The 14,317-nt window shown below is 38.7% G+C and overlaps 1 protein-coding gene across 1 annotated transcript in view; it reads right to left on the bottom strand.

Moving 5' to 3' along the window:
• pot1 (protection of telomeres 1 homolog) overlaps positions 1–6,295 on the bottom strand; it is a 114,657-nt gene extending 108,362 nt beyond the window's left edge. Inside the window, exon 1 of the mRNA XM_062992292.1 lies at positions 6,254–6,295. The gene's annotated coding sequence lies outside the window, so the exon portion shown is untranslated. The remainder of the gene's footprint in view (positions 1–6,253) is intronic.
• Positions 6,296–14,317: the final 8,022 nt, after the last annotated feature.

The raw sequence follows: 14,317 nt of genomic DNA, 5'->3' as shown, positions 1-14,317 counted from the left end.
AGGTTGCCACTGTTGGGCCCTTGAACAAGGCTCTTAACCCTCAATTAGACAATACAAAAGCATTAATAATATAAAATAAAAGCGTCTGATAAATGCTCAAAATGTAAATGTAAAACCAAAAGGTAAAAAAACAGAAATGACATAGTATTAAGGTTTCCACAATCTGGACCCAATGCAAACTTGACCAGGATAAATTTCATTTCATTTTTATGTTTACCACCACTTCATGCTGGTCAAGGCTACGATGAGTCCAGTTTTCCCGAAATCACTGGGCACAATAAAGCAAAACACCTTGTACAAGACACCAATCCACCACAGGGCCTCAGCAATCTTCTCCTCAGACACAGCCAATAATTTATGCATGCAGAAGCTGCCCGACCAATAACACCGCTGGGGATTCAAACCCTGGATCTCAGTGGTAGAGGGCTATCATAATTTATGACTGAATCACCTATGGCTGAAGCACCTTAGCACCAAACAGTTAAAGGAAAGTCTGTTCCAGCATGACTGTGCACAAAGCAAGGTCCATAATGACATGATTTGACAGGTTTGGTAGGTTTACTGTAGAGGAACTCCAGCAGTCTACACAGAACACTGACCTCCACCTCAGTGAACACCTTTTAAAAAATATGGAATATTGATTGATATTCAGGCCTTCTCATCTAACATCAAGGCCTGACCCCACAAGCACTACTTAATGGACACAAATTCTCACAGACATGCCCCAAAATCTTGAAAGTACCTACTCAATAGTGAAATCTATTACTGACACAAATGGGGGAAGAATAGAATTGAATGTCTTTTTTTCTGTAATATAAATGCAGTCATGTGCAGTACAATGAAATTCCCTGTCCCGCATATCCACCCATTGTATAGCACCCCTGGAGATGAGAGGGTTAATAGCCTTGCTCCATGAACCAACAGTGGCTGCTTAGCAAAGCCAATACTCAAACTGACCTTTTGATTGTTTGCCCAGAGCTCTACTCACTGAGCTAGCACTATCCCAAGTGAGGCAACTCCATGCACATTTACATCTTTACATTTAAATTTTCGGCATTTAGCAGGCGTTTTTGTCTAAAGCAACTTACATTACACAGTCTAAGCTATTCAGTGTTAAGGTCCTTGCTCAAGGGCCCCACAGTGGCAACCTTAGTTTAGCAGTTAGTCCAGTACCTTAACCGCTAGGCTACAACTGCCACATATTAATGATTAAAGTTCATGTGTCCACTAACTTCAGGCTAAATAGTGTTAGCCAAAGAATCTTATTTTAGTACAAATACAAAGGACATTGATAGTCTATATCACAAGCTACTCAGGTAAAGCAGTAAATCTAGCACTGTGCAGAAGAATACAATGCCAGGCTTATCGTTTTAGTAAAGTTTTTGACGTGATAAATAGATGACCCACGGATGGAATACTCCATTAATACAGACTAGTGTTAATTAGAGATGTAATCCAGCATTAACCATTGTGAGAATGTAAATGAACTTTATTAATGTGCTGATGCCATCCCACACAGCACCAAGAGCGCTACCAAAAGTCCACTTTGATGCACTGTACATGGCATATAGTATACAAGCCGTTCGAAGATTAAACCCAAAGCTGTCCAAAAATTCTGTACCTGCTCATTTTTTCCTGTGATTTCTCAGTTTGAATGTTAAAAGATTGTCTCAGACGATAAAATCATTGTACAGCATTTAAATATCAGATTATGAAGACAGGACAAAGCACTTGAATACCAAACCAGATAAACTACACAACACTAGATCACACATTGCTTGACCACGCGGTCAGTTAAAATGCTAAAATGCTGTATTAATGTCTATTCCAGCAGCTAGAGCTGAGCTGAAACTGGATATCAAATCTTGGCATCATGAAAAAGCAGATGTTGTGCTGACATTTGACTTGACCAAATTTGCATAACCTTTTCCTTCCACTCTAGCCAGCTAGATGATTGAAGAAATTCTGTTATGCTAAACAGGGACGTTTTACTAAAATGAAGTCGCTGTGAATTAATTATAACTAGACAATCAATATAAAATGTTTTAGACTACAGCTGTAATTTATGCTTGCAAATTTAGGAGTCTTTCCAACCACATTTAGGAGTTTGTAATTAAGAGGTGTGACTTCTGTAATGTAAACATGGTTCCGTTTCTAACATAGAAATCTACCATAGAGCAAAACAATATAATACGAGCAAAAAAAACTAAAAAAAGATTGTGTTTGACTTGGCATGCTGTTTTTACGCTGGATGCCCTTTCAAACGCAACCATCCTTGTTTTTAACCAGACTTGGGACCCGCATTGAAAGTGCATTGACAAAAGCACCTTCCAATGGCTAGGTTGTTCTAAGGGTCACCTCCCAGACATAGCTAATCATGTCTGTGTAGATGCCCGATAGCACTACTGAGATTCGATCCCTGAATCCCTGAGGTAGAGAGCTTGTGTATTTTACCCTGTACTTACTAGTAGTGCCATTATGTAAAGATACTATATTTATACCAATACCCAAGTGAAAAAAAACTATACTCTAAACCAGGGGTGGGCAATTAAATTTTCGAAGGGGCCACATAAGCAACTGGGCCTGTTGTGGAGGGCCGGACCAATAAGGTGAACTTAATTCTGCTCAATATTAATTTTATCTTTTTATTTACATTTTCAGCATTTAGCAGACGCCTTGATCCAAAGTGACTTACAATAAAGTTACAGTATACAGTCTGAGCAATTGAGGGTTAAGGGCCAGCAGCAACCTGGCGGTGGTGGGGCTTGGGCCAGCGACCTTCTGGTTACTAGTCCAGTACCTTAACCACTAGGCTACAACTGCCCACTCTTTATTAAAAGCAGTAAATTGTGCAGTTCTAATAAGTTGTTAATGTTTAGATGTTACAATCAGACAATTAGAAGTAGGCAGAGTAAGAACATCAATATTATTTTACTATTTAAACAAACAAATGCAAAAAAAAAAAAAAATGTGAACAAAATGTGCAGGTTTTTAAACTTTACACTATTTTGTTTTGAGTCTAATTACCTCATTTGTTTTTCAGTCCTTTGTTATTGTTGGATTTTCTTATTAAAATCACAAAGCTGGTGCTGACTGCTTCAGTTCTGGATGTGTTAAACTTTATAAAAAGTCCTTGTTGCTTTTGTAGTTTAGTTAGTGAAGCTTCAGGTGTGACACTCTGCATCATTCATGTTCATGTATTTCTCCGTTTAGTACCGTAACAGTGATTTAAACCCTACATTGTGATCGTTAAACAGCTTTACACCTGACTTCAGTAAATAAATATTTCAGAAGTTCACGTCTTGTTAAAAACTCGACCGTCAATCACACTCAGTTGTGTTCGCATTATGGTGAAGCTGATACGGTTGGGGATGTCTCGCGGGCCAGATGACATCGTACAATGCCCAGGTCTGCTCTAAACACTAGTGAATGACACAAATTAAAAAGCAAATGTTGCTGATCTTTAAAAACCCATTTACCCAAGCTATAAAAATGGAACAAGAGTAGACAGAAAAAAAATCTTATTTTTTTACTACCCTTCAAGGTCAAGAAAGAAGCACAGCACCTAAAATAGGTCACCAATCCATCATAAGGCAACACACAATGACACCTAGGTATTAGTTGTGTACTTAAATTAAGTGCATTCTCTTTTAACTTTAAATCAACAAAACGAGCACTTGAGTGGCGCAGGGGTAAAACATGCTAGCCCAAAACTGCTAAGATATTAAGCTCTTAAGTTCAAACCTCAGCTCTGATATTAGTTGGCCAGGCAACTACACAGTCAAGTTTGGCTGTGTTTGAAGGTGGAAGGCATGGAAGGATTCCTTATTGCTGCTGCAGTTGTGGCCTGTGTTAGCTGGTCGATGGCACTAGCACAGAGATGGGGAATAATGAAAAAGAGTGTGTGACTTATTGTATGCTGTTCTATAAAGGAGAAGCAACCAAGTAATTGGATTTGATTAGACTGGATTTAATTTGGATTAAAAAAATACAAAGGAGACTAATATTCTATATTGGTATCGCTCTTGGTGCCATGTGGGATTGCATCAGCACAGTAATAAAGTTCATTCACATTCTCCTGATGTTTCTTTATTACTGGTACTGGTTAATGCTGGATTACATCTCTAATTTACACCAGTCTGTTATACCATCAGAGGGTCATCCTATTTCTCATGTCTTAGTCAAAAACTTTCTCAAAAAGATGAACCCAGCACATGCACAGAGGTGGGGAATAATAAAAACGAGTGTGTGAAACAAACAACCGATTAATTGGATTTGATTGGAAAAAAAGAAAAAAAAAAAAAGAAAGAAAAATGAAATAAAAAATTCATGTCATGTCATTTGACCAGGTCTGTTTTTTTGCATTAGACTATGTAATCATGTAAATCAAGCAGCTTAAATGTTTCTGTTTGATTTAATAAACCTCAAGGTCAAAGCATGATACATTTTAAAAAGAGTAACGATTTAAGACCCTAACACTTCTGTATGCACAATAAGATATAGGTGGAAATGTTTAGTAAAGTTTGTACATTTCATTGTAGGTCCTGATGACTAATATTATCAAACCAACAACATTACAACACCAGTCCACTGCTGGAACAAAAACAGCACCAATTGAGGATGTTCATCCAATGAACATGATATTCACAATTTACAAAGCAGGGCAGCACGGTGGCTCGGTGGGTAGCACTGTCGCCTCACAGCAAGAAGGTCCTGGGTTTGATCCCAAGGTGGGGAGGTCCAAGTCCTTTCTGTGTGGAGTTTGCATGTTCTCTCCGTGTCTGTGTGGGTTTCCATCCGGGAGCTCCGGTTTCCTCCCACAGTCCAAAGACATGCAAGTGAGGTGAATTGGAAATACAAAATTGTCCATGACTGTGTTTGATATTAAACTTGTGAACTGATTAATCTTGTGTAACAAGTAACTACCGTTTCTGTCATGAACGTAACCAAAGTGTAAAACATGACGTTACAATCCAAATAAATAAATAAATAAAATTACAAAGGATCGTTAGGTCTGCCGGCAAGACTGTTGGTGTCCATCTACTCACTTTGCCTAAACTTTACACGCCTAGAACCAGAAACCTTTTAGGAAAAAGTCCTTTGACCCCATTATCTGGGTCCCTCTTTACTTCAAGCAGGCACTTGATAAAGACTTGTGGTATGGTACTGTCATATCTGTTCCAGCATGACTGTGCCCCAGTGCAAAATGTGAGATCCATAAAGCCAATACACAATATAAGAATGTTTCTGGAAAATATCACACACTCCTTACAGCCAGTAATTCTAGGCAAGGGTTAAACACAGTCCTCATACATTTACATTTTCAGCATTTAGCAGACGCCTTTATCCAAAGCGACTTACATTACAGTTACAGTATACAGTCTGAGCAATTGAGGGTTAAGGGCCTTGCTCAAGGGCCCAACAGCAGCAACCTGGTAGTGATGGGGCTTAAACCAGCGACCTTCTGTTTACTAGTCCTAGTCCTTTAACCATTAGGCTACGACTTGCCCTTTATTAGGAACATTTGCACACCTGCTTTATTTACCTAAAGTAATAAATCCTACATGCATCAGACACCAACTATAGCTTCATGTAAATGTTTATATCAAACAAGGGAACAACAGGTTTGACTGTACTGTGTCTAAACACATCAACAATAAACGTTTATTGTTTAACACCTAACTGCTTGTTGACTAAATACGCACAAATGTTAAACAAAAATACTTCAAAATCTTATAAAAGCCTTCTTAAAAGAGCTAATGTTGTTGTAATCACAAAGAGGGACTGCAAATTAAAGCAACTCATTACTAACATCCATAGTTACTTAACATCCATTTACTTAAACTAGGGCAAACATAACATATATGTGCAAACATACACATTCTTCTTAAATCTTAATAAAGCCACAAAACTTGTACAATATATGTATTTTACAATGTCAGGGATGTCAGTAATTGACCAAACACATCAAGTTAGTAAATTAGCTGATGCTAGACTTTGCAAATGCAATACGTACCACAAACTAATATGAAAACATTTCAAGGAGCCCGCGAAGGCAGCATGAAGGTGCACAGATAAACACAACCGCTTTGCTAACTCTATATACACGCTATATATAGTGTTAGCTAACCTCGGCTAAAAGTAAGCAGCGGCGAGCTAACAGAGATAAAAACTATTAATGCGAGCATAAGTACCAAAAGCTTAAAGTTAGGGTAAAAAACAGGCATTATGGACATAAAACATGGTTACTCACTGTGACAGCTAGCTACTCCTCTACACCAAGTTTGATCTGTGCGCGAACTGAGGAGAACACACACGTCACACACATGAGGCGGGACTTAAGTACGTCATACTAGTGCATAGAGTCTGTGTAAAGTTAGCATCCCTAGCCGTTTTAACATTAAATTGTGTGACCACACTTGCATTTCAGATATCTACAATTTATTTATGTATGACTAGACATATTACTTAATAAAGACATCTATAATTATATTTTCATTTGGCAAAAATACTGTTTTGAGATATCTCTTATTATATTTTGACTAGTGTGAATGACGTCAAATTTACCAGTGAGGCGTATGAAAGCTCCAGTTTAAGATATCTGTTGTGAATTACTGACTCACTCACTTTCTTACCCACTTATACAGTTAGGGTCGTAGGGGGTGCTGGAGCCTATTCCAGCTTTTCAATGGGTGCAAGGCACACAGTAACACCCAGGACGAGGCGCCAGTCCATCACAGGGCAGACACATACACACACACACACCCATTCACCTATAGGGCAATTTAGTGTCTCCAATTAACCTGACTACATGTTTTTCTGTGGGAGGAAACCGGAGCTCCCGGAAGAAACCCACGCAGACACGGGGAGAACAAGCAAACTCCGCACAGAAAGGACCTGGACCGCTCTACCTGGGGATCAAACCCAGGACCTTCTTGCTGTGAAGCGACCGAGCCACCATGCCACCATCTTAATCATAAATTTCAGATATCTACAATAAAATTACGATTAGTAATAAACTACAGTATATCAGAGATATCTCTTCTTTTGTTTTGATTAGTCCTGAATTCAATTAAAGATATTTTAAATTGGCCTGTTATTTAATATATCTTAAGTATATTTTTGGATAGGGTGGCACGGTGGCTCAGTGGGTATCACTGTCGCCTCACAGCAAGAAGGCCCTGGGTTTGATCCTGGGTCCTTTCTGTGTAGAGTTTGCATGTTCTCCCCATGTCTGCGTGGGTTTTCCTTCAGGAGCTTCGGTTTCCTCCCATAGTCCAAAAACATGAGGTAAAATTGTGAGGTGAATTGGAGATACAAATTTGTCCATGACTGTGTTTGACATTAAACTTGTGAACTGATGAATTTTGTTTAACCAGTAACCGTTTCTGTCAGTACCATGCACTGGCCATCACTACAATTGTCTCTAGTCTTGTCTCCCTTAATTACTTTTTAGATTAGAAATGTTTTTTGTATTTGTTGTTCTGTTTTTTCTGCACTGAAACAAAGTTATGACTATAGTGCAGATTTAATTGCTGATATCCCAAATGCAGATGGTGACTAGGCAAAACTAATTTCTATATAATAAGAATCGATTTTTGACTAGTCAAAAGTCCTTCTAAGATATTGCCAAATAAATGACTAATATCTTAAACATACTTCAACTAGACATTAATGATATTTTTGTGAATATCCTAAATTATTATTCTAACCACTCAAAATGTATATTTATAATTCATATTTTCATTTCATATCCAGCCTGAAGTCTATTTAAAACCTTCAGAAGCTAAAACTAGCCCAAAATCTAAGGTGTCACATACATTTGAAGAATGTACTACTCTTAAATCTTTTGTCAATCTTACTTTGTGTTTAATTTTATATTTAATTCTAATTCATACTTTTTTGTGAAATTAGTAGTGTTGTTTTATCATTATAAGGGACAGTGGTGGCCTAATGGGTAGAGCTTTGGGCTATCGACCGGAAGATTGGCGGTTCAAATCCAGGCTCAGCTATGCAGCCACTGTTGGGTCCTTGAGCAAGGACCCATAACCCTCTCTGCTCCAGGGGCGCTGTACGATGGCTGACCCTGCACTCTGACCGCGGCTTCCAAACAAGCTGGGATATGTGAAGAAAGAATTTCATTGTACTGTATATGTATATATGACAAATAAAGGATATCTTATCTTATCATTACATCTTTTATAATAATTTCACATCTCAGTTCACCAATTTAATCAGTGCTGTGCATTTTGTTTTGTGTAAACAAATGCCTTTCTTGGAAATTTCGTTCACTACACATCCTAAATGATCAACAGTTAAATGCTTAAATGGCAAGCAATGGGAACAGTCCGCTGCAACTTAGCCTTCTTTACTGGAATACTCATTCTAGGAAAGGAACTGCTTGTGTCAAATAAAGTTTAGTGTTTAAGAAAAGAGCAGCATCCTTTTGTGTTTTTCTTTGGCAGCACAGGCAACCAGGTCACTGTGTAAGCTCTTATTTCACATTTGCAGTATTTGCAAAAGGCCTTTTTCTCATCATTTTGAACACTTTTTATCCAATTAACCAACCCTATTTCTTATTCCCAGTCCTTGCAATACTGTCCCCCATATTCATCCCATTTATTTGGCATATTAGTGGTCTGTGATAGGCTGTCAGCTAACTTATGTAACACCCACATTAGTACACATTTACAAGACAATTAATTTTCATTTTGTACTGTTTGTACCGAAAGCTTTTTGGGGGCCACTGTACATTTTGAAAGTAGCCCAAAAACTGCACCTGCTATCTTTGAACTTTCAGCAGCAACTACATTTTTAAACATGCCAAATTTGGGGGGAACCAAGTAACTCTGGGTCAGGGTTAAGCCAGGGATGGCTGCAGTTATTTTCACATCAAGTTTATTAAAGTAAGCACTTGTCTTTAACTGGAGTTGCAAATAAGTGGTCTGTATGCAATGCCAGGATAGTCTAATTCACATTCTCCTGTTTTTAACATGCTTTTAGTCTTTCAACTATTTTAGCCACCCCAAATTCTACAGGCTGCAGTTGAGACAACTCAGTGTCATCACATAGGGCAGGGCCTAAGACACACAATATTTATATTTCAGATATGTGAAAATGTCTTTATATCTTTTATTATAGTTTAGGATTTGTCACTCAAATGACACCAATGAGGACTCCAGTAATGTCATTTGAGATACACTATATTGCCAAAAGTATTCGCTCGTCTGCCTTCACACGCCTATGAATGAGTGACATCTCATTCTTAATCCATATGGTTTCATCTGATGTCGGCCCACCCTTTGCAGCTATAACAGCTTCAGCTCTTCTGGGAAGGCTTTCCACAAGGTTTAGGAGTGTGTTTATGGGAACTTTTGACCATTCTTCCAGAAGCGCATTTGTGAGGTCAGACACTGATGTTGGACGAGAAGGCCTGGCTCGCAGTCTCTGCTCTAATTCATCCGAAAGGTGTTCTATTAGGTTGAGGTCAGGACTCTGTGCAGGCCAGTCAAGTTCTTCCACACCAAACTCACTCATCCATGTCTTTATGGATCTTGCTTTGTGCACTGGTGTGCAGTCATGTTGAAACAGGAAGGGGCCATCCAGAAAAAGTTGGGAGCATGAAATTGTCCAAAATCTCTTGGTATGCTGAAGCATTAAGAGTGTTCCTTTCACTGGAACTAAGGGGCCGATCCCAACTCCTGAATAATCCCCCTCCACCAAACTTTACACTTGGCACAATGCAGTGAGACAAGTACCGTTCTTCTGGCAACCGCCAAACCCAGACTCGTCCATCGGATTGCCAGATGGAGAAGCGTGATTCATCAATTCAGAGAACACGTCTTTTTTGCTCTAGAGTCCAGTGGTGGCGTGCTTTACATCACTACATCCGGCGCTTTGCATTGCACTTGGTGATGTAAGGCTTGGATGCAGTTGCTCGGCCATAAAAAACCCATTCCATGAAGCTCTCTACACTCTGTTCTTGAGCTAATCTGAAGGCCACATGAAGTTTGGAGGTCTGTAGCGATTGAAAGTTGGCAACCTCTGCGCATCCAGCATCCACTGACCCCGCTCTGTCATTTTACGTGGCCTACCACTTCGTGGCTGAGTTGCTGTTGTTCCCAATCGCTTCCACTTTGTTATATTACCACTGACAGTTGACTGTGGAAAATATAGTAGCGAAGAAATTTCACGACTGGACTTGTTGCACAGGTGGCATCCTATCACGGTACCACGCTGGAATTTACTGAGCTCCTGAGAGCGACCCATTCTTTCACTAATGTTTGTAGAAGCAGTCTGCATGCCTAGGTGCTTGGTTTTATACACCTGTGGCCATGGCAGTGATTGGAACACCTGAATTCAATGATGTGGATGGGTGAGTGAATACTTTTGGCAATATAGTGTATCTTAAAAAGCGTAATTGAAGATATCTTAAATTAAGCTGTTCTGACTATTAAAATTGTACATGCAGATATCTTAAACTAGTCTTAGACTATCTCAGACTAGTCAAAATGTAGGCATTCAATGGTAAAATGGCTTGCATCCATGGGAACTGGGAACATGGGAATACTGGCATTTACCACAATAGTGTTGCATAACTAACGAGACCAGAAATATACATTTAAGATTTTACATAAGATATACCCAGTAAATTATAAAATTTGTCCATGTTCACAGCTCCTGTACTTTTTGTGAGAATGTTGAAGAAACTATTATGTGTGGTATTATTTGTTTAAACCACTTATAGTTACTTTTTTCTACTACAAAAATGATTCCAATAAACACCTGGAAAATACATTTTATTTATTTATTGTAAACCAAAAGCTTTAAATAAAAGCTTATTAAATCATAAAATTTAGGTTCTGTATCTGTATCTATATTTAGTAATTATATTAAAACAGTTAAAGCTTGATTCTGGATTTATTTCAATGTTATCTTAATGGGAATTGATTGGCTTCCCTTTTTGCAGATGTCCTTGTGTGGATATGTCAGTGTGTGTGTGTGTGTGTGTGTGTGTGTGTGTGTGGTGTATTGATTTTATTGTGTATTGCTCTAGCATTTTTATCCTGACGTGAATTATGTTTACCTTTATCAATATTAATTATTTATAAATTCCAGATGGACTAAAATTCACATTCCAGATGTTGTAGATTTTCTAAAACTTATCACATTCTCAACAGGAAACACACTGCACATAGTATTACATAATAACTTTATTTTTTGTTATTTTTTTGACAATTTTATCGGATATGGCTACTTAAAAATCAAGCTCTAGATTATACATTTAAAAAGATTATAAATCTAAAAAAGTATCAATCATGGGCAGCACGGTGGCTAGCACTGTCACCTCATAGCAATAGGGTACTGGGTTTGATTCCCAGTTGGAGTGGTCCAGGTTCTTTCTGTGTGGAGTTTGCATGTTCTCCCTGTGTCCGTGTGGGTTTCTTTCGGGAGCTCCGGTTTCCTCCCACAGTCCAAAGACATGCAGTCAGGTTAATTGGAGATACTAAACTCCTGTTGCCTGCCTTTCACCCAGTAAATCAGACCCACTGCGAGCCTAAACAGGATAAAGCAGTGGTAAAACAGACATTGAATGAGTAAAGGAAGTAGCAATCATGCTAAGGCTGACTGATCTACATAACAATAATGCAGCTTTTTATACAGTGTCCATACCATTGATTCCCGTCTGAAAATCAGACACAGAAAAAGCTTTACAGCTCTTTAATGCTTAAAAATTAAATTAATAATTTAATCATAATTTATTTTAATTAACCACCTAAATCTGATTAAGAGTTGTGGTGAGTACACCTAGGGGTGATTTGCAATAAATAATCCACCTACTAATGTGTTTTTAAGAGGTGAAAGAAAATCATAGTGCCCACAAGCCCATGAAGACATGAAAAAAACATGCACATTTTTTTCAGCAGGAGTGACTGAATGTGAGGTAAAAACCCTGTTTATAGTGTATTTTTACTATGCACTTAATGTTTCTAGCTGACTCTGGACCCTAGGACCCTTTCTAAGGATAAACAAATATATACATCGATCAACCATAACATTAAAACCACCTGGTCATCTTTGAGATCTTCATCAGTGGTCACCGGACGCTGCCCACGGAGCGCTCTTGGCTGGATATTTTTGGTTGGTGGAAAATTCTCAGCCCAGCAGTGACAGTGAGGTGTTTAAAAACTCCAGCAGTGCTGCTGTGTCTGATCCACTCATACCAGCACAACACACACTAACACACCACCACCATGTCAGTGTCACTGCAGTGCTGAGAATGATCCACCACCTAAATAATACCTACTCTGTGGTGGTTCTGACCATTGAAGAACAGCATGAAAGGGGGCTAACAAAGCATGCAGAGAAACAGATGGACTACAGTCAGCAATTGTAGAACTACAAAGTGCTTCTATATGGTAAGTGGAGCTCATAAAATGGACAGTGAGTGTAGAAACAAAGAAATGGTTTTAATGTTATGGCTGATCAGTGTATTTTACATAAAGGGTGTAAGTAGTTGCTGTAATAAAAATGTATATTGTGTACAAATGATAATGCAGCCTATCAATGTGAGCTTTTGACTTTTGTTTGTTTTTGGCATATTTGCTGACACAAAGTAAAGGTGACAGCTTTGCTAAATCATCTTTTACCTCCTGGCCCTAGTCTGTGACCTCCTTATCACTCCCCTGCAATGTGTCACAGTCCTACTGCAACCACCATTACAGTGTAACATTCAATATGCGGCTCATTTTTCTGTCACATTGTGTTTACCACCACATCCAACACAATGTGAGGTCAGTGCTAATGTCAGGTCAGAGAATTTAAATAGTATAATGACACAAGCAGTCAGAGGTTGGAGAGACTTTGATCCTCAGTTATGCTTTATCTGCGTTTGGATAGAACAGTTTTGTAACTTTACAAAATAAACAGAAACATAATTTATCCACCTTTGTTAATTGATCACAGCTTCCCAGCTTGAGGTTAATGTCATGTACAATATTGCTGCAACTTAAATTGTTAACAGGAATGCATTACGTAAACATGAGGATATTCCAGAGCAGGTGGAACACCTTTATTTGTCATGTATAGAGTGCAGTGAAGTTTTTTATTCATATATTCCAGCCTCTTTGGAAGTTGGGGTCAGAGAAGGTTGAAGGCCTTGCTCAAGGGCCCAAAAATGGCTGCATGGCAGAGCTGGGATTTGAACCCACAAACTTCTAGTTGGTAACCCACAGCTCTACCCACTAGGCTACCACTGTCCCTGTATAAATTAGCTTTTTTTAATAATATACACCGAACGGGCATAATATTATGACCTAATATTGTGTTGGTCCCCCTTTTGCTGCCAAAACAGCCCTGATCCGTCGAGGCAGGGACTCCACTAGACCTCTGAAGGTGTGCTGTGGTATCTGGCACCAAGATGTTAGCAGCAGATCCTTTAATTCCTGTAAGTTGCGAGGTGGGCCTGGCACCTTTCTATCTGAACCAGCATTAACTTCTTCAGCAATTTGAGCTACAGTAGCTCGTCTGTTGGATCGGACCACACGGGCCAGCCTTCACTCCCCACGTGCATCAATGAGCCTTGGCCGCCCATGACCCTGTCACTGGTTTACCACTGTTCCTTCCTTGGACCACTTTTCATAGATACTGACCACTGCAGACCGTGAACACCCCACAAGAACAGCAATTTTGGAGATGCTCTGACCCAGTCGTCTAGCCATCACAATTTGGTCTTTGTCAAACTCACTCAAATCCTTACGCTTGCTCATTTTTTCTGCTTCTAACACATCAACTTTGAGGATAAAATGTGCTGCTTGCTGCCTAATATATCCCACCCACTAACAGGAGCCTTGATGAAGAGATAATCAGTGTTATTCACTTCACCTGTCAGTGGTCATAATGTTATGTTATGTCTACTGCCTAAACTGTGTTATTATTATTTATTCAGTTAATATTGTTTTTAGTTGTTCAACGTTAATGTGACTTAAATTAAGTAGTAAATGGCAGCAAAACAGTATTTTTCTCTGTGTGAAATCCTTAATCCTTAATCAATGCATTAAATTACGTAGCTATACAGTTTTGGAACCAAACCTAGATAAACTAAAGGTAAGCTAAATGGTAAAATTGTTTTAGAACCTATTTTATCTCAGTCCAAAACAACCATGTCTTAAAAAGTGTTTAGAGGTGTGTGTCCCTAAAAGTTACAAATAAGTTTCACAGCAGTATTGCTTTTATACACGTAGTTTAGTTTGTAAAATAACTCTTTAATTTCAACACTTTTAGATTAAATTATGATTGCACACTGCACTGAACCCCT

Source organism: Trichomycterus rosablanca, chromosome 1 (genome assembly GCF_030014385.1).
Source record: "Trichomycterus rosablanca isolate fTriRos1 chromosome 1, fTriRos1.hap1, whole genome shotgun sequence".
Lineage (NCBI taxonomy): Eukaryota > Metazoa > Chordata > Actinopteri > Siluriformes > Trichomycteridae > Trichomycterus > Trichomycterus rosablanca.
Note: the sequence above shows the minus strand (reverse complement) of the source record. Positions and strands in the feature narration are given on the sequence as shown.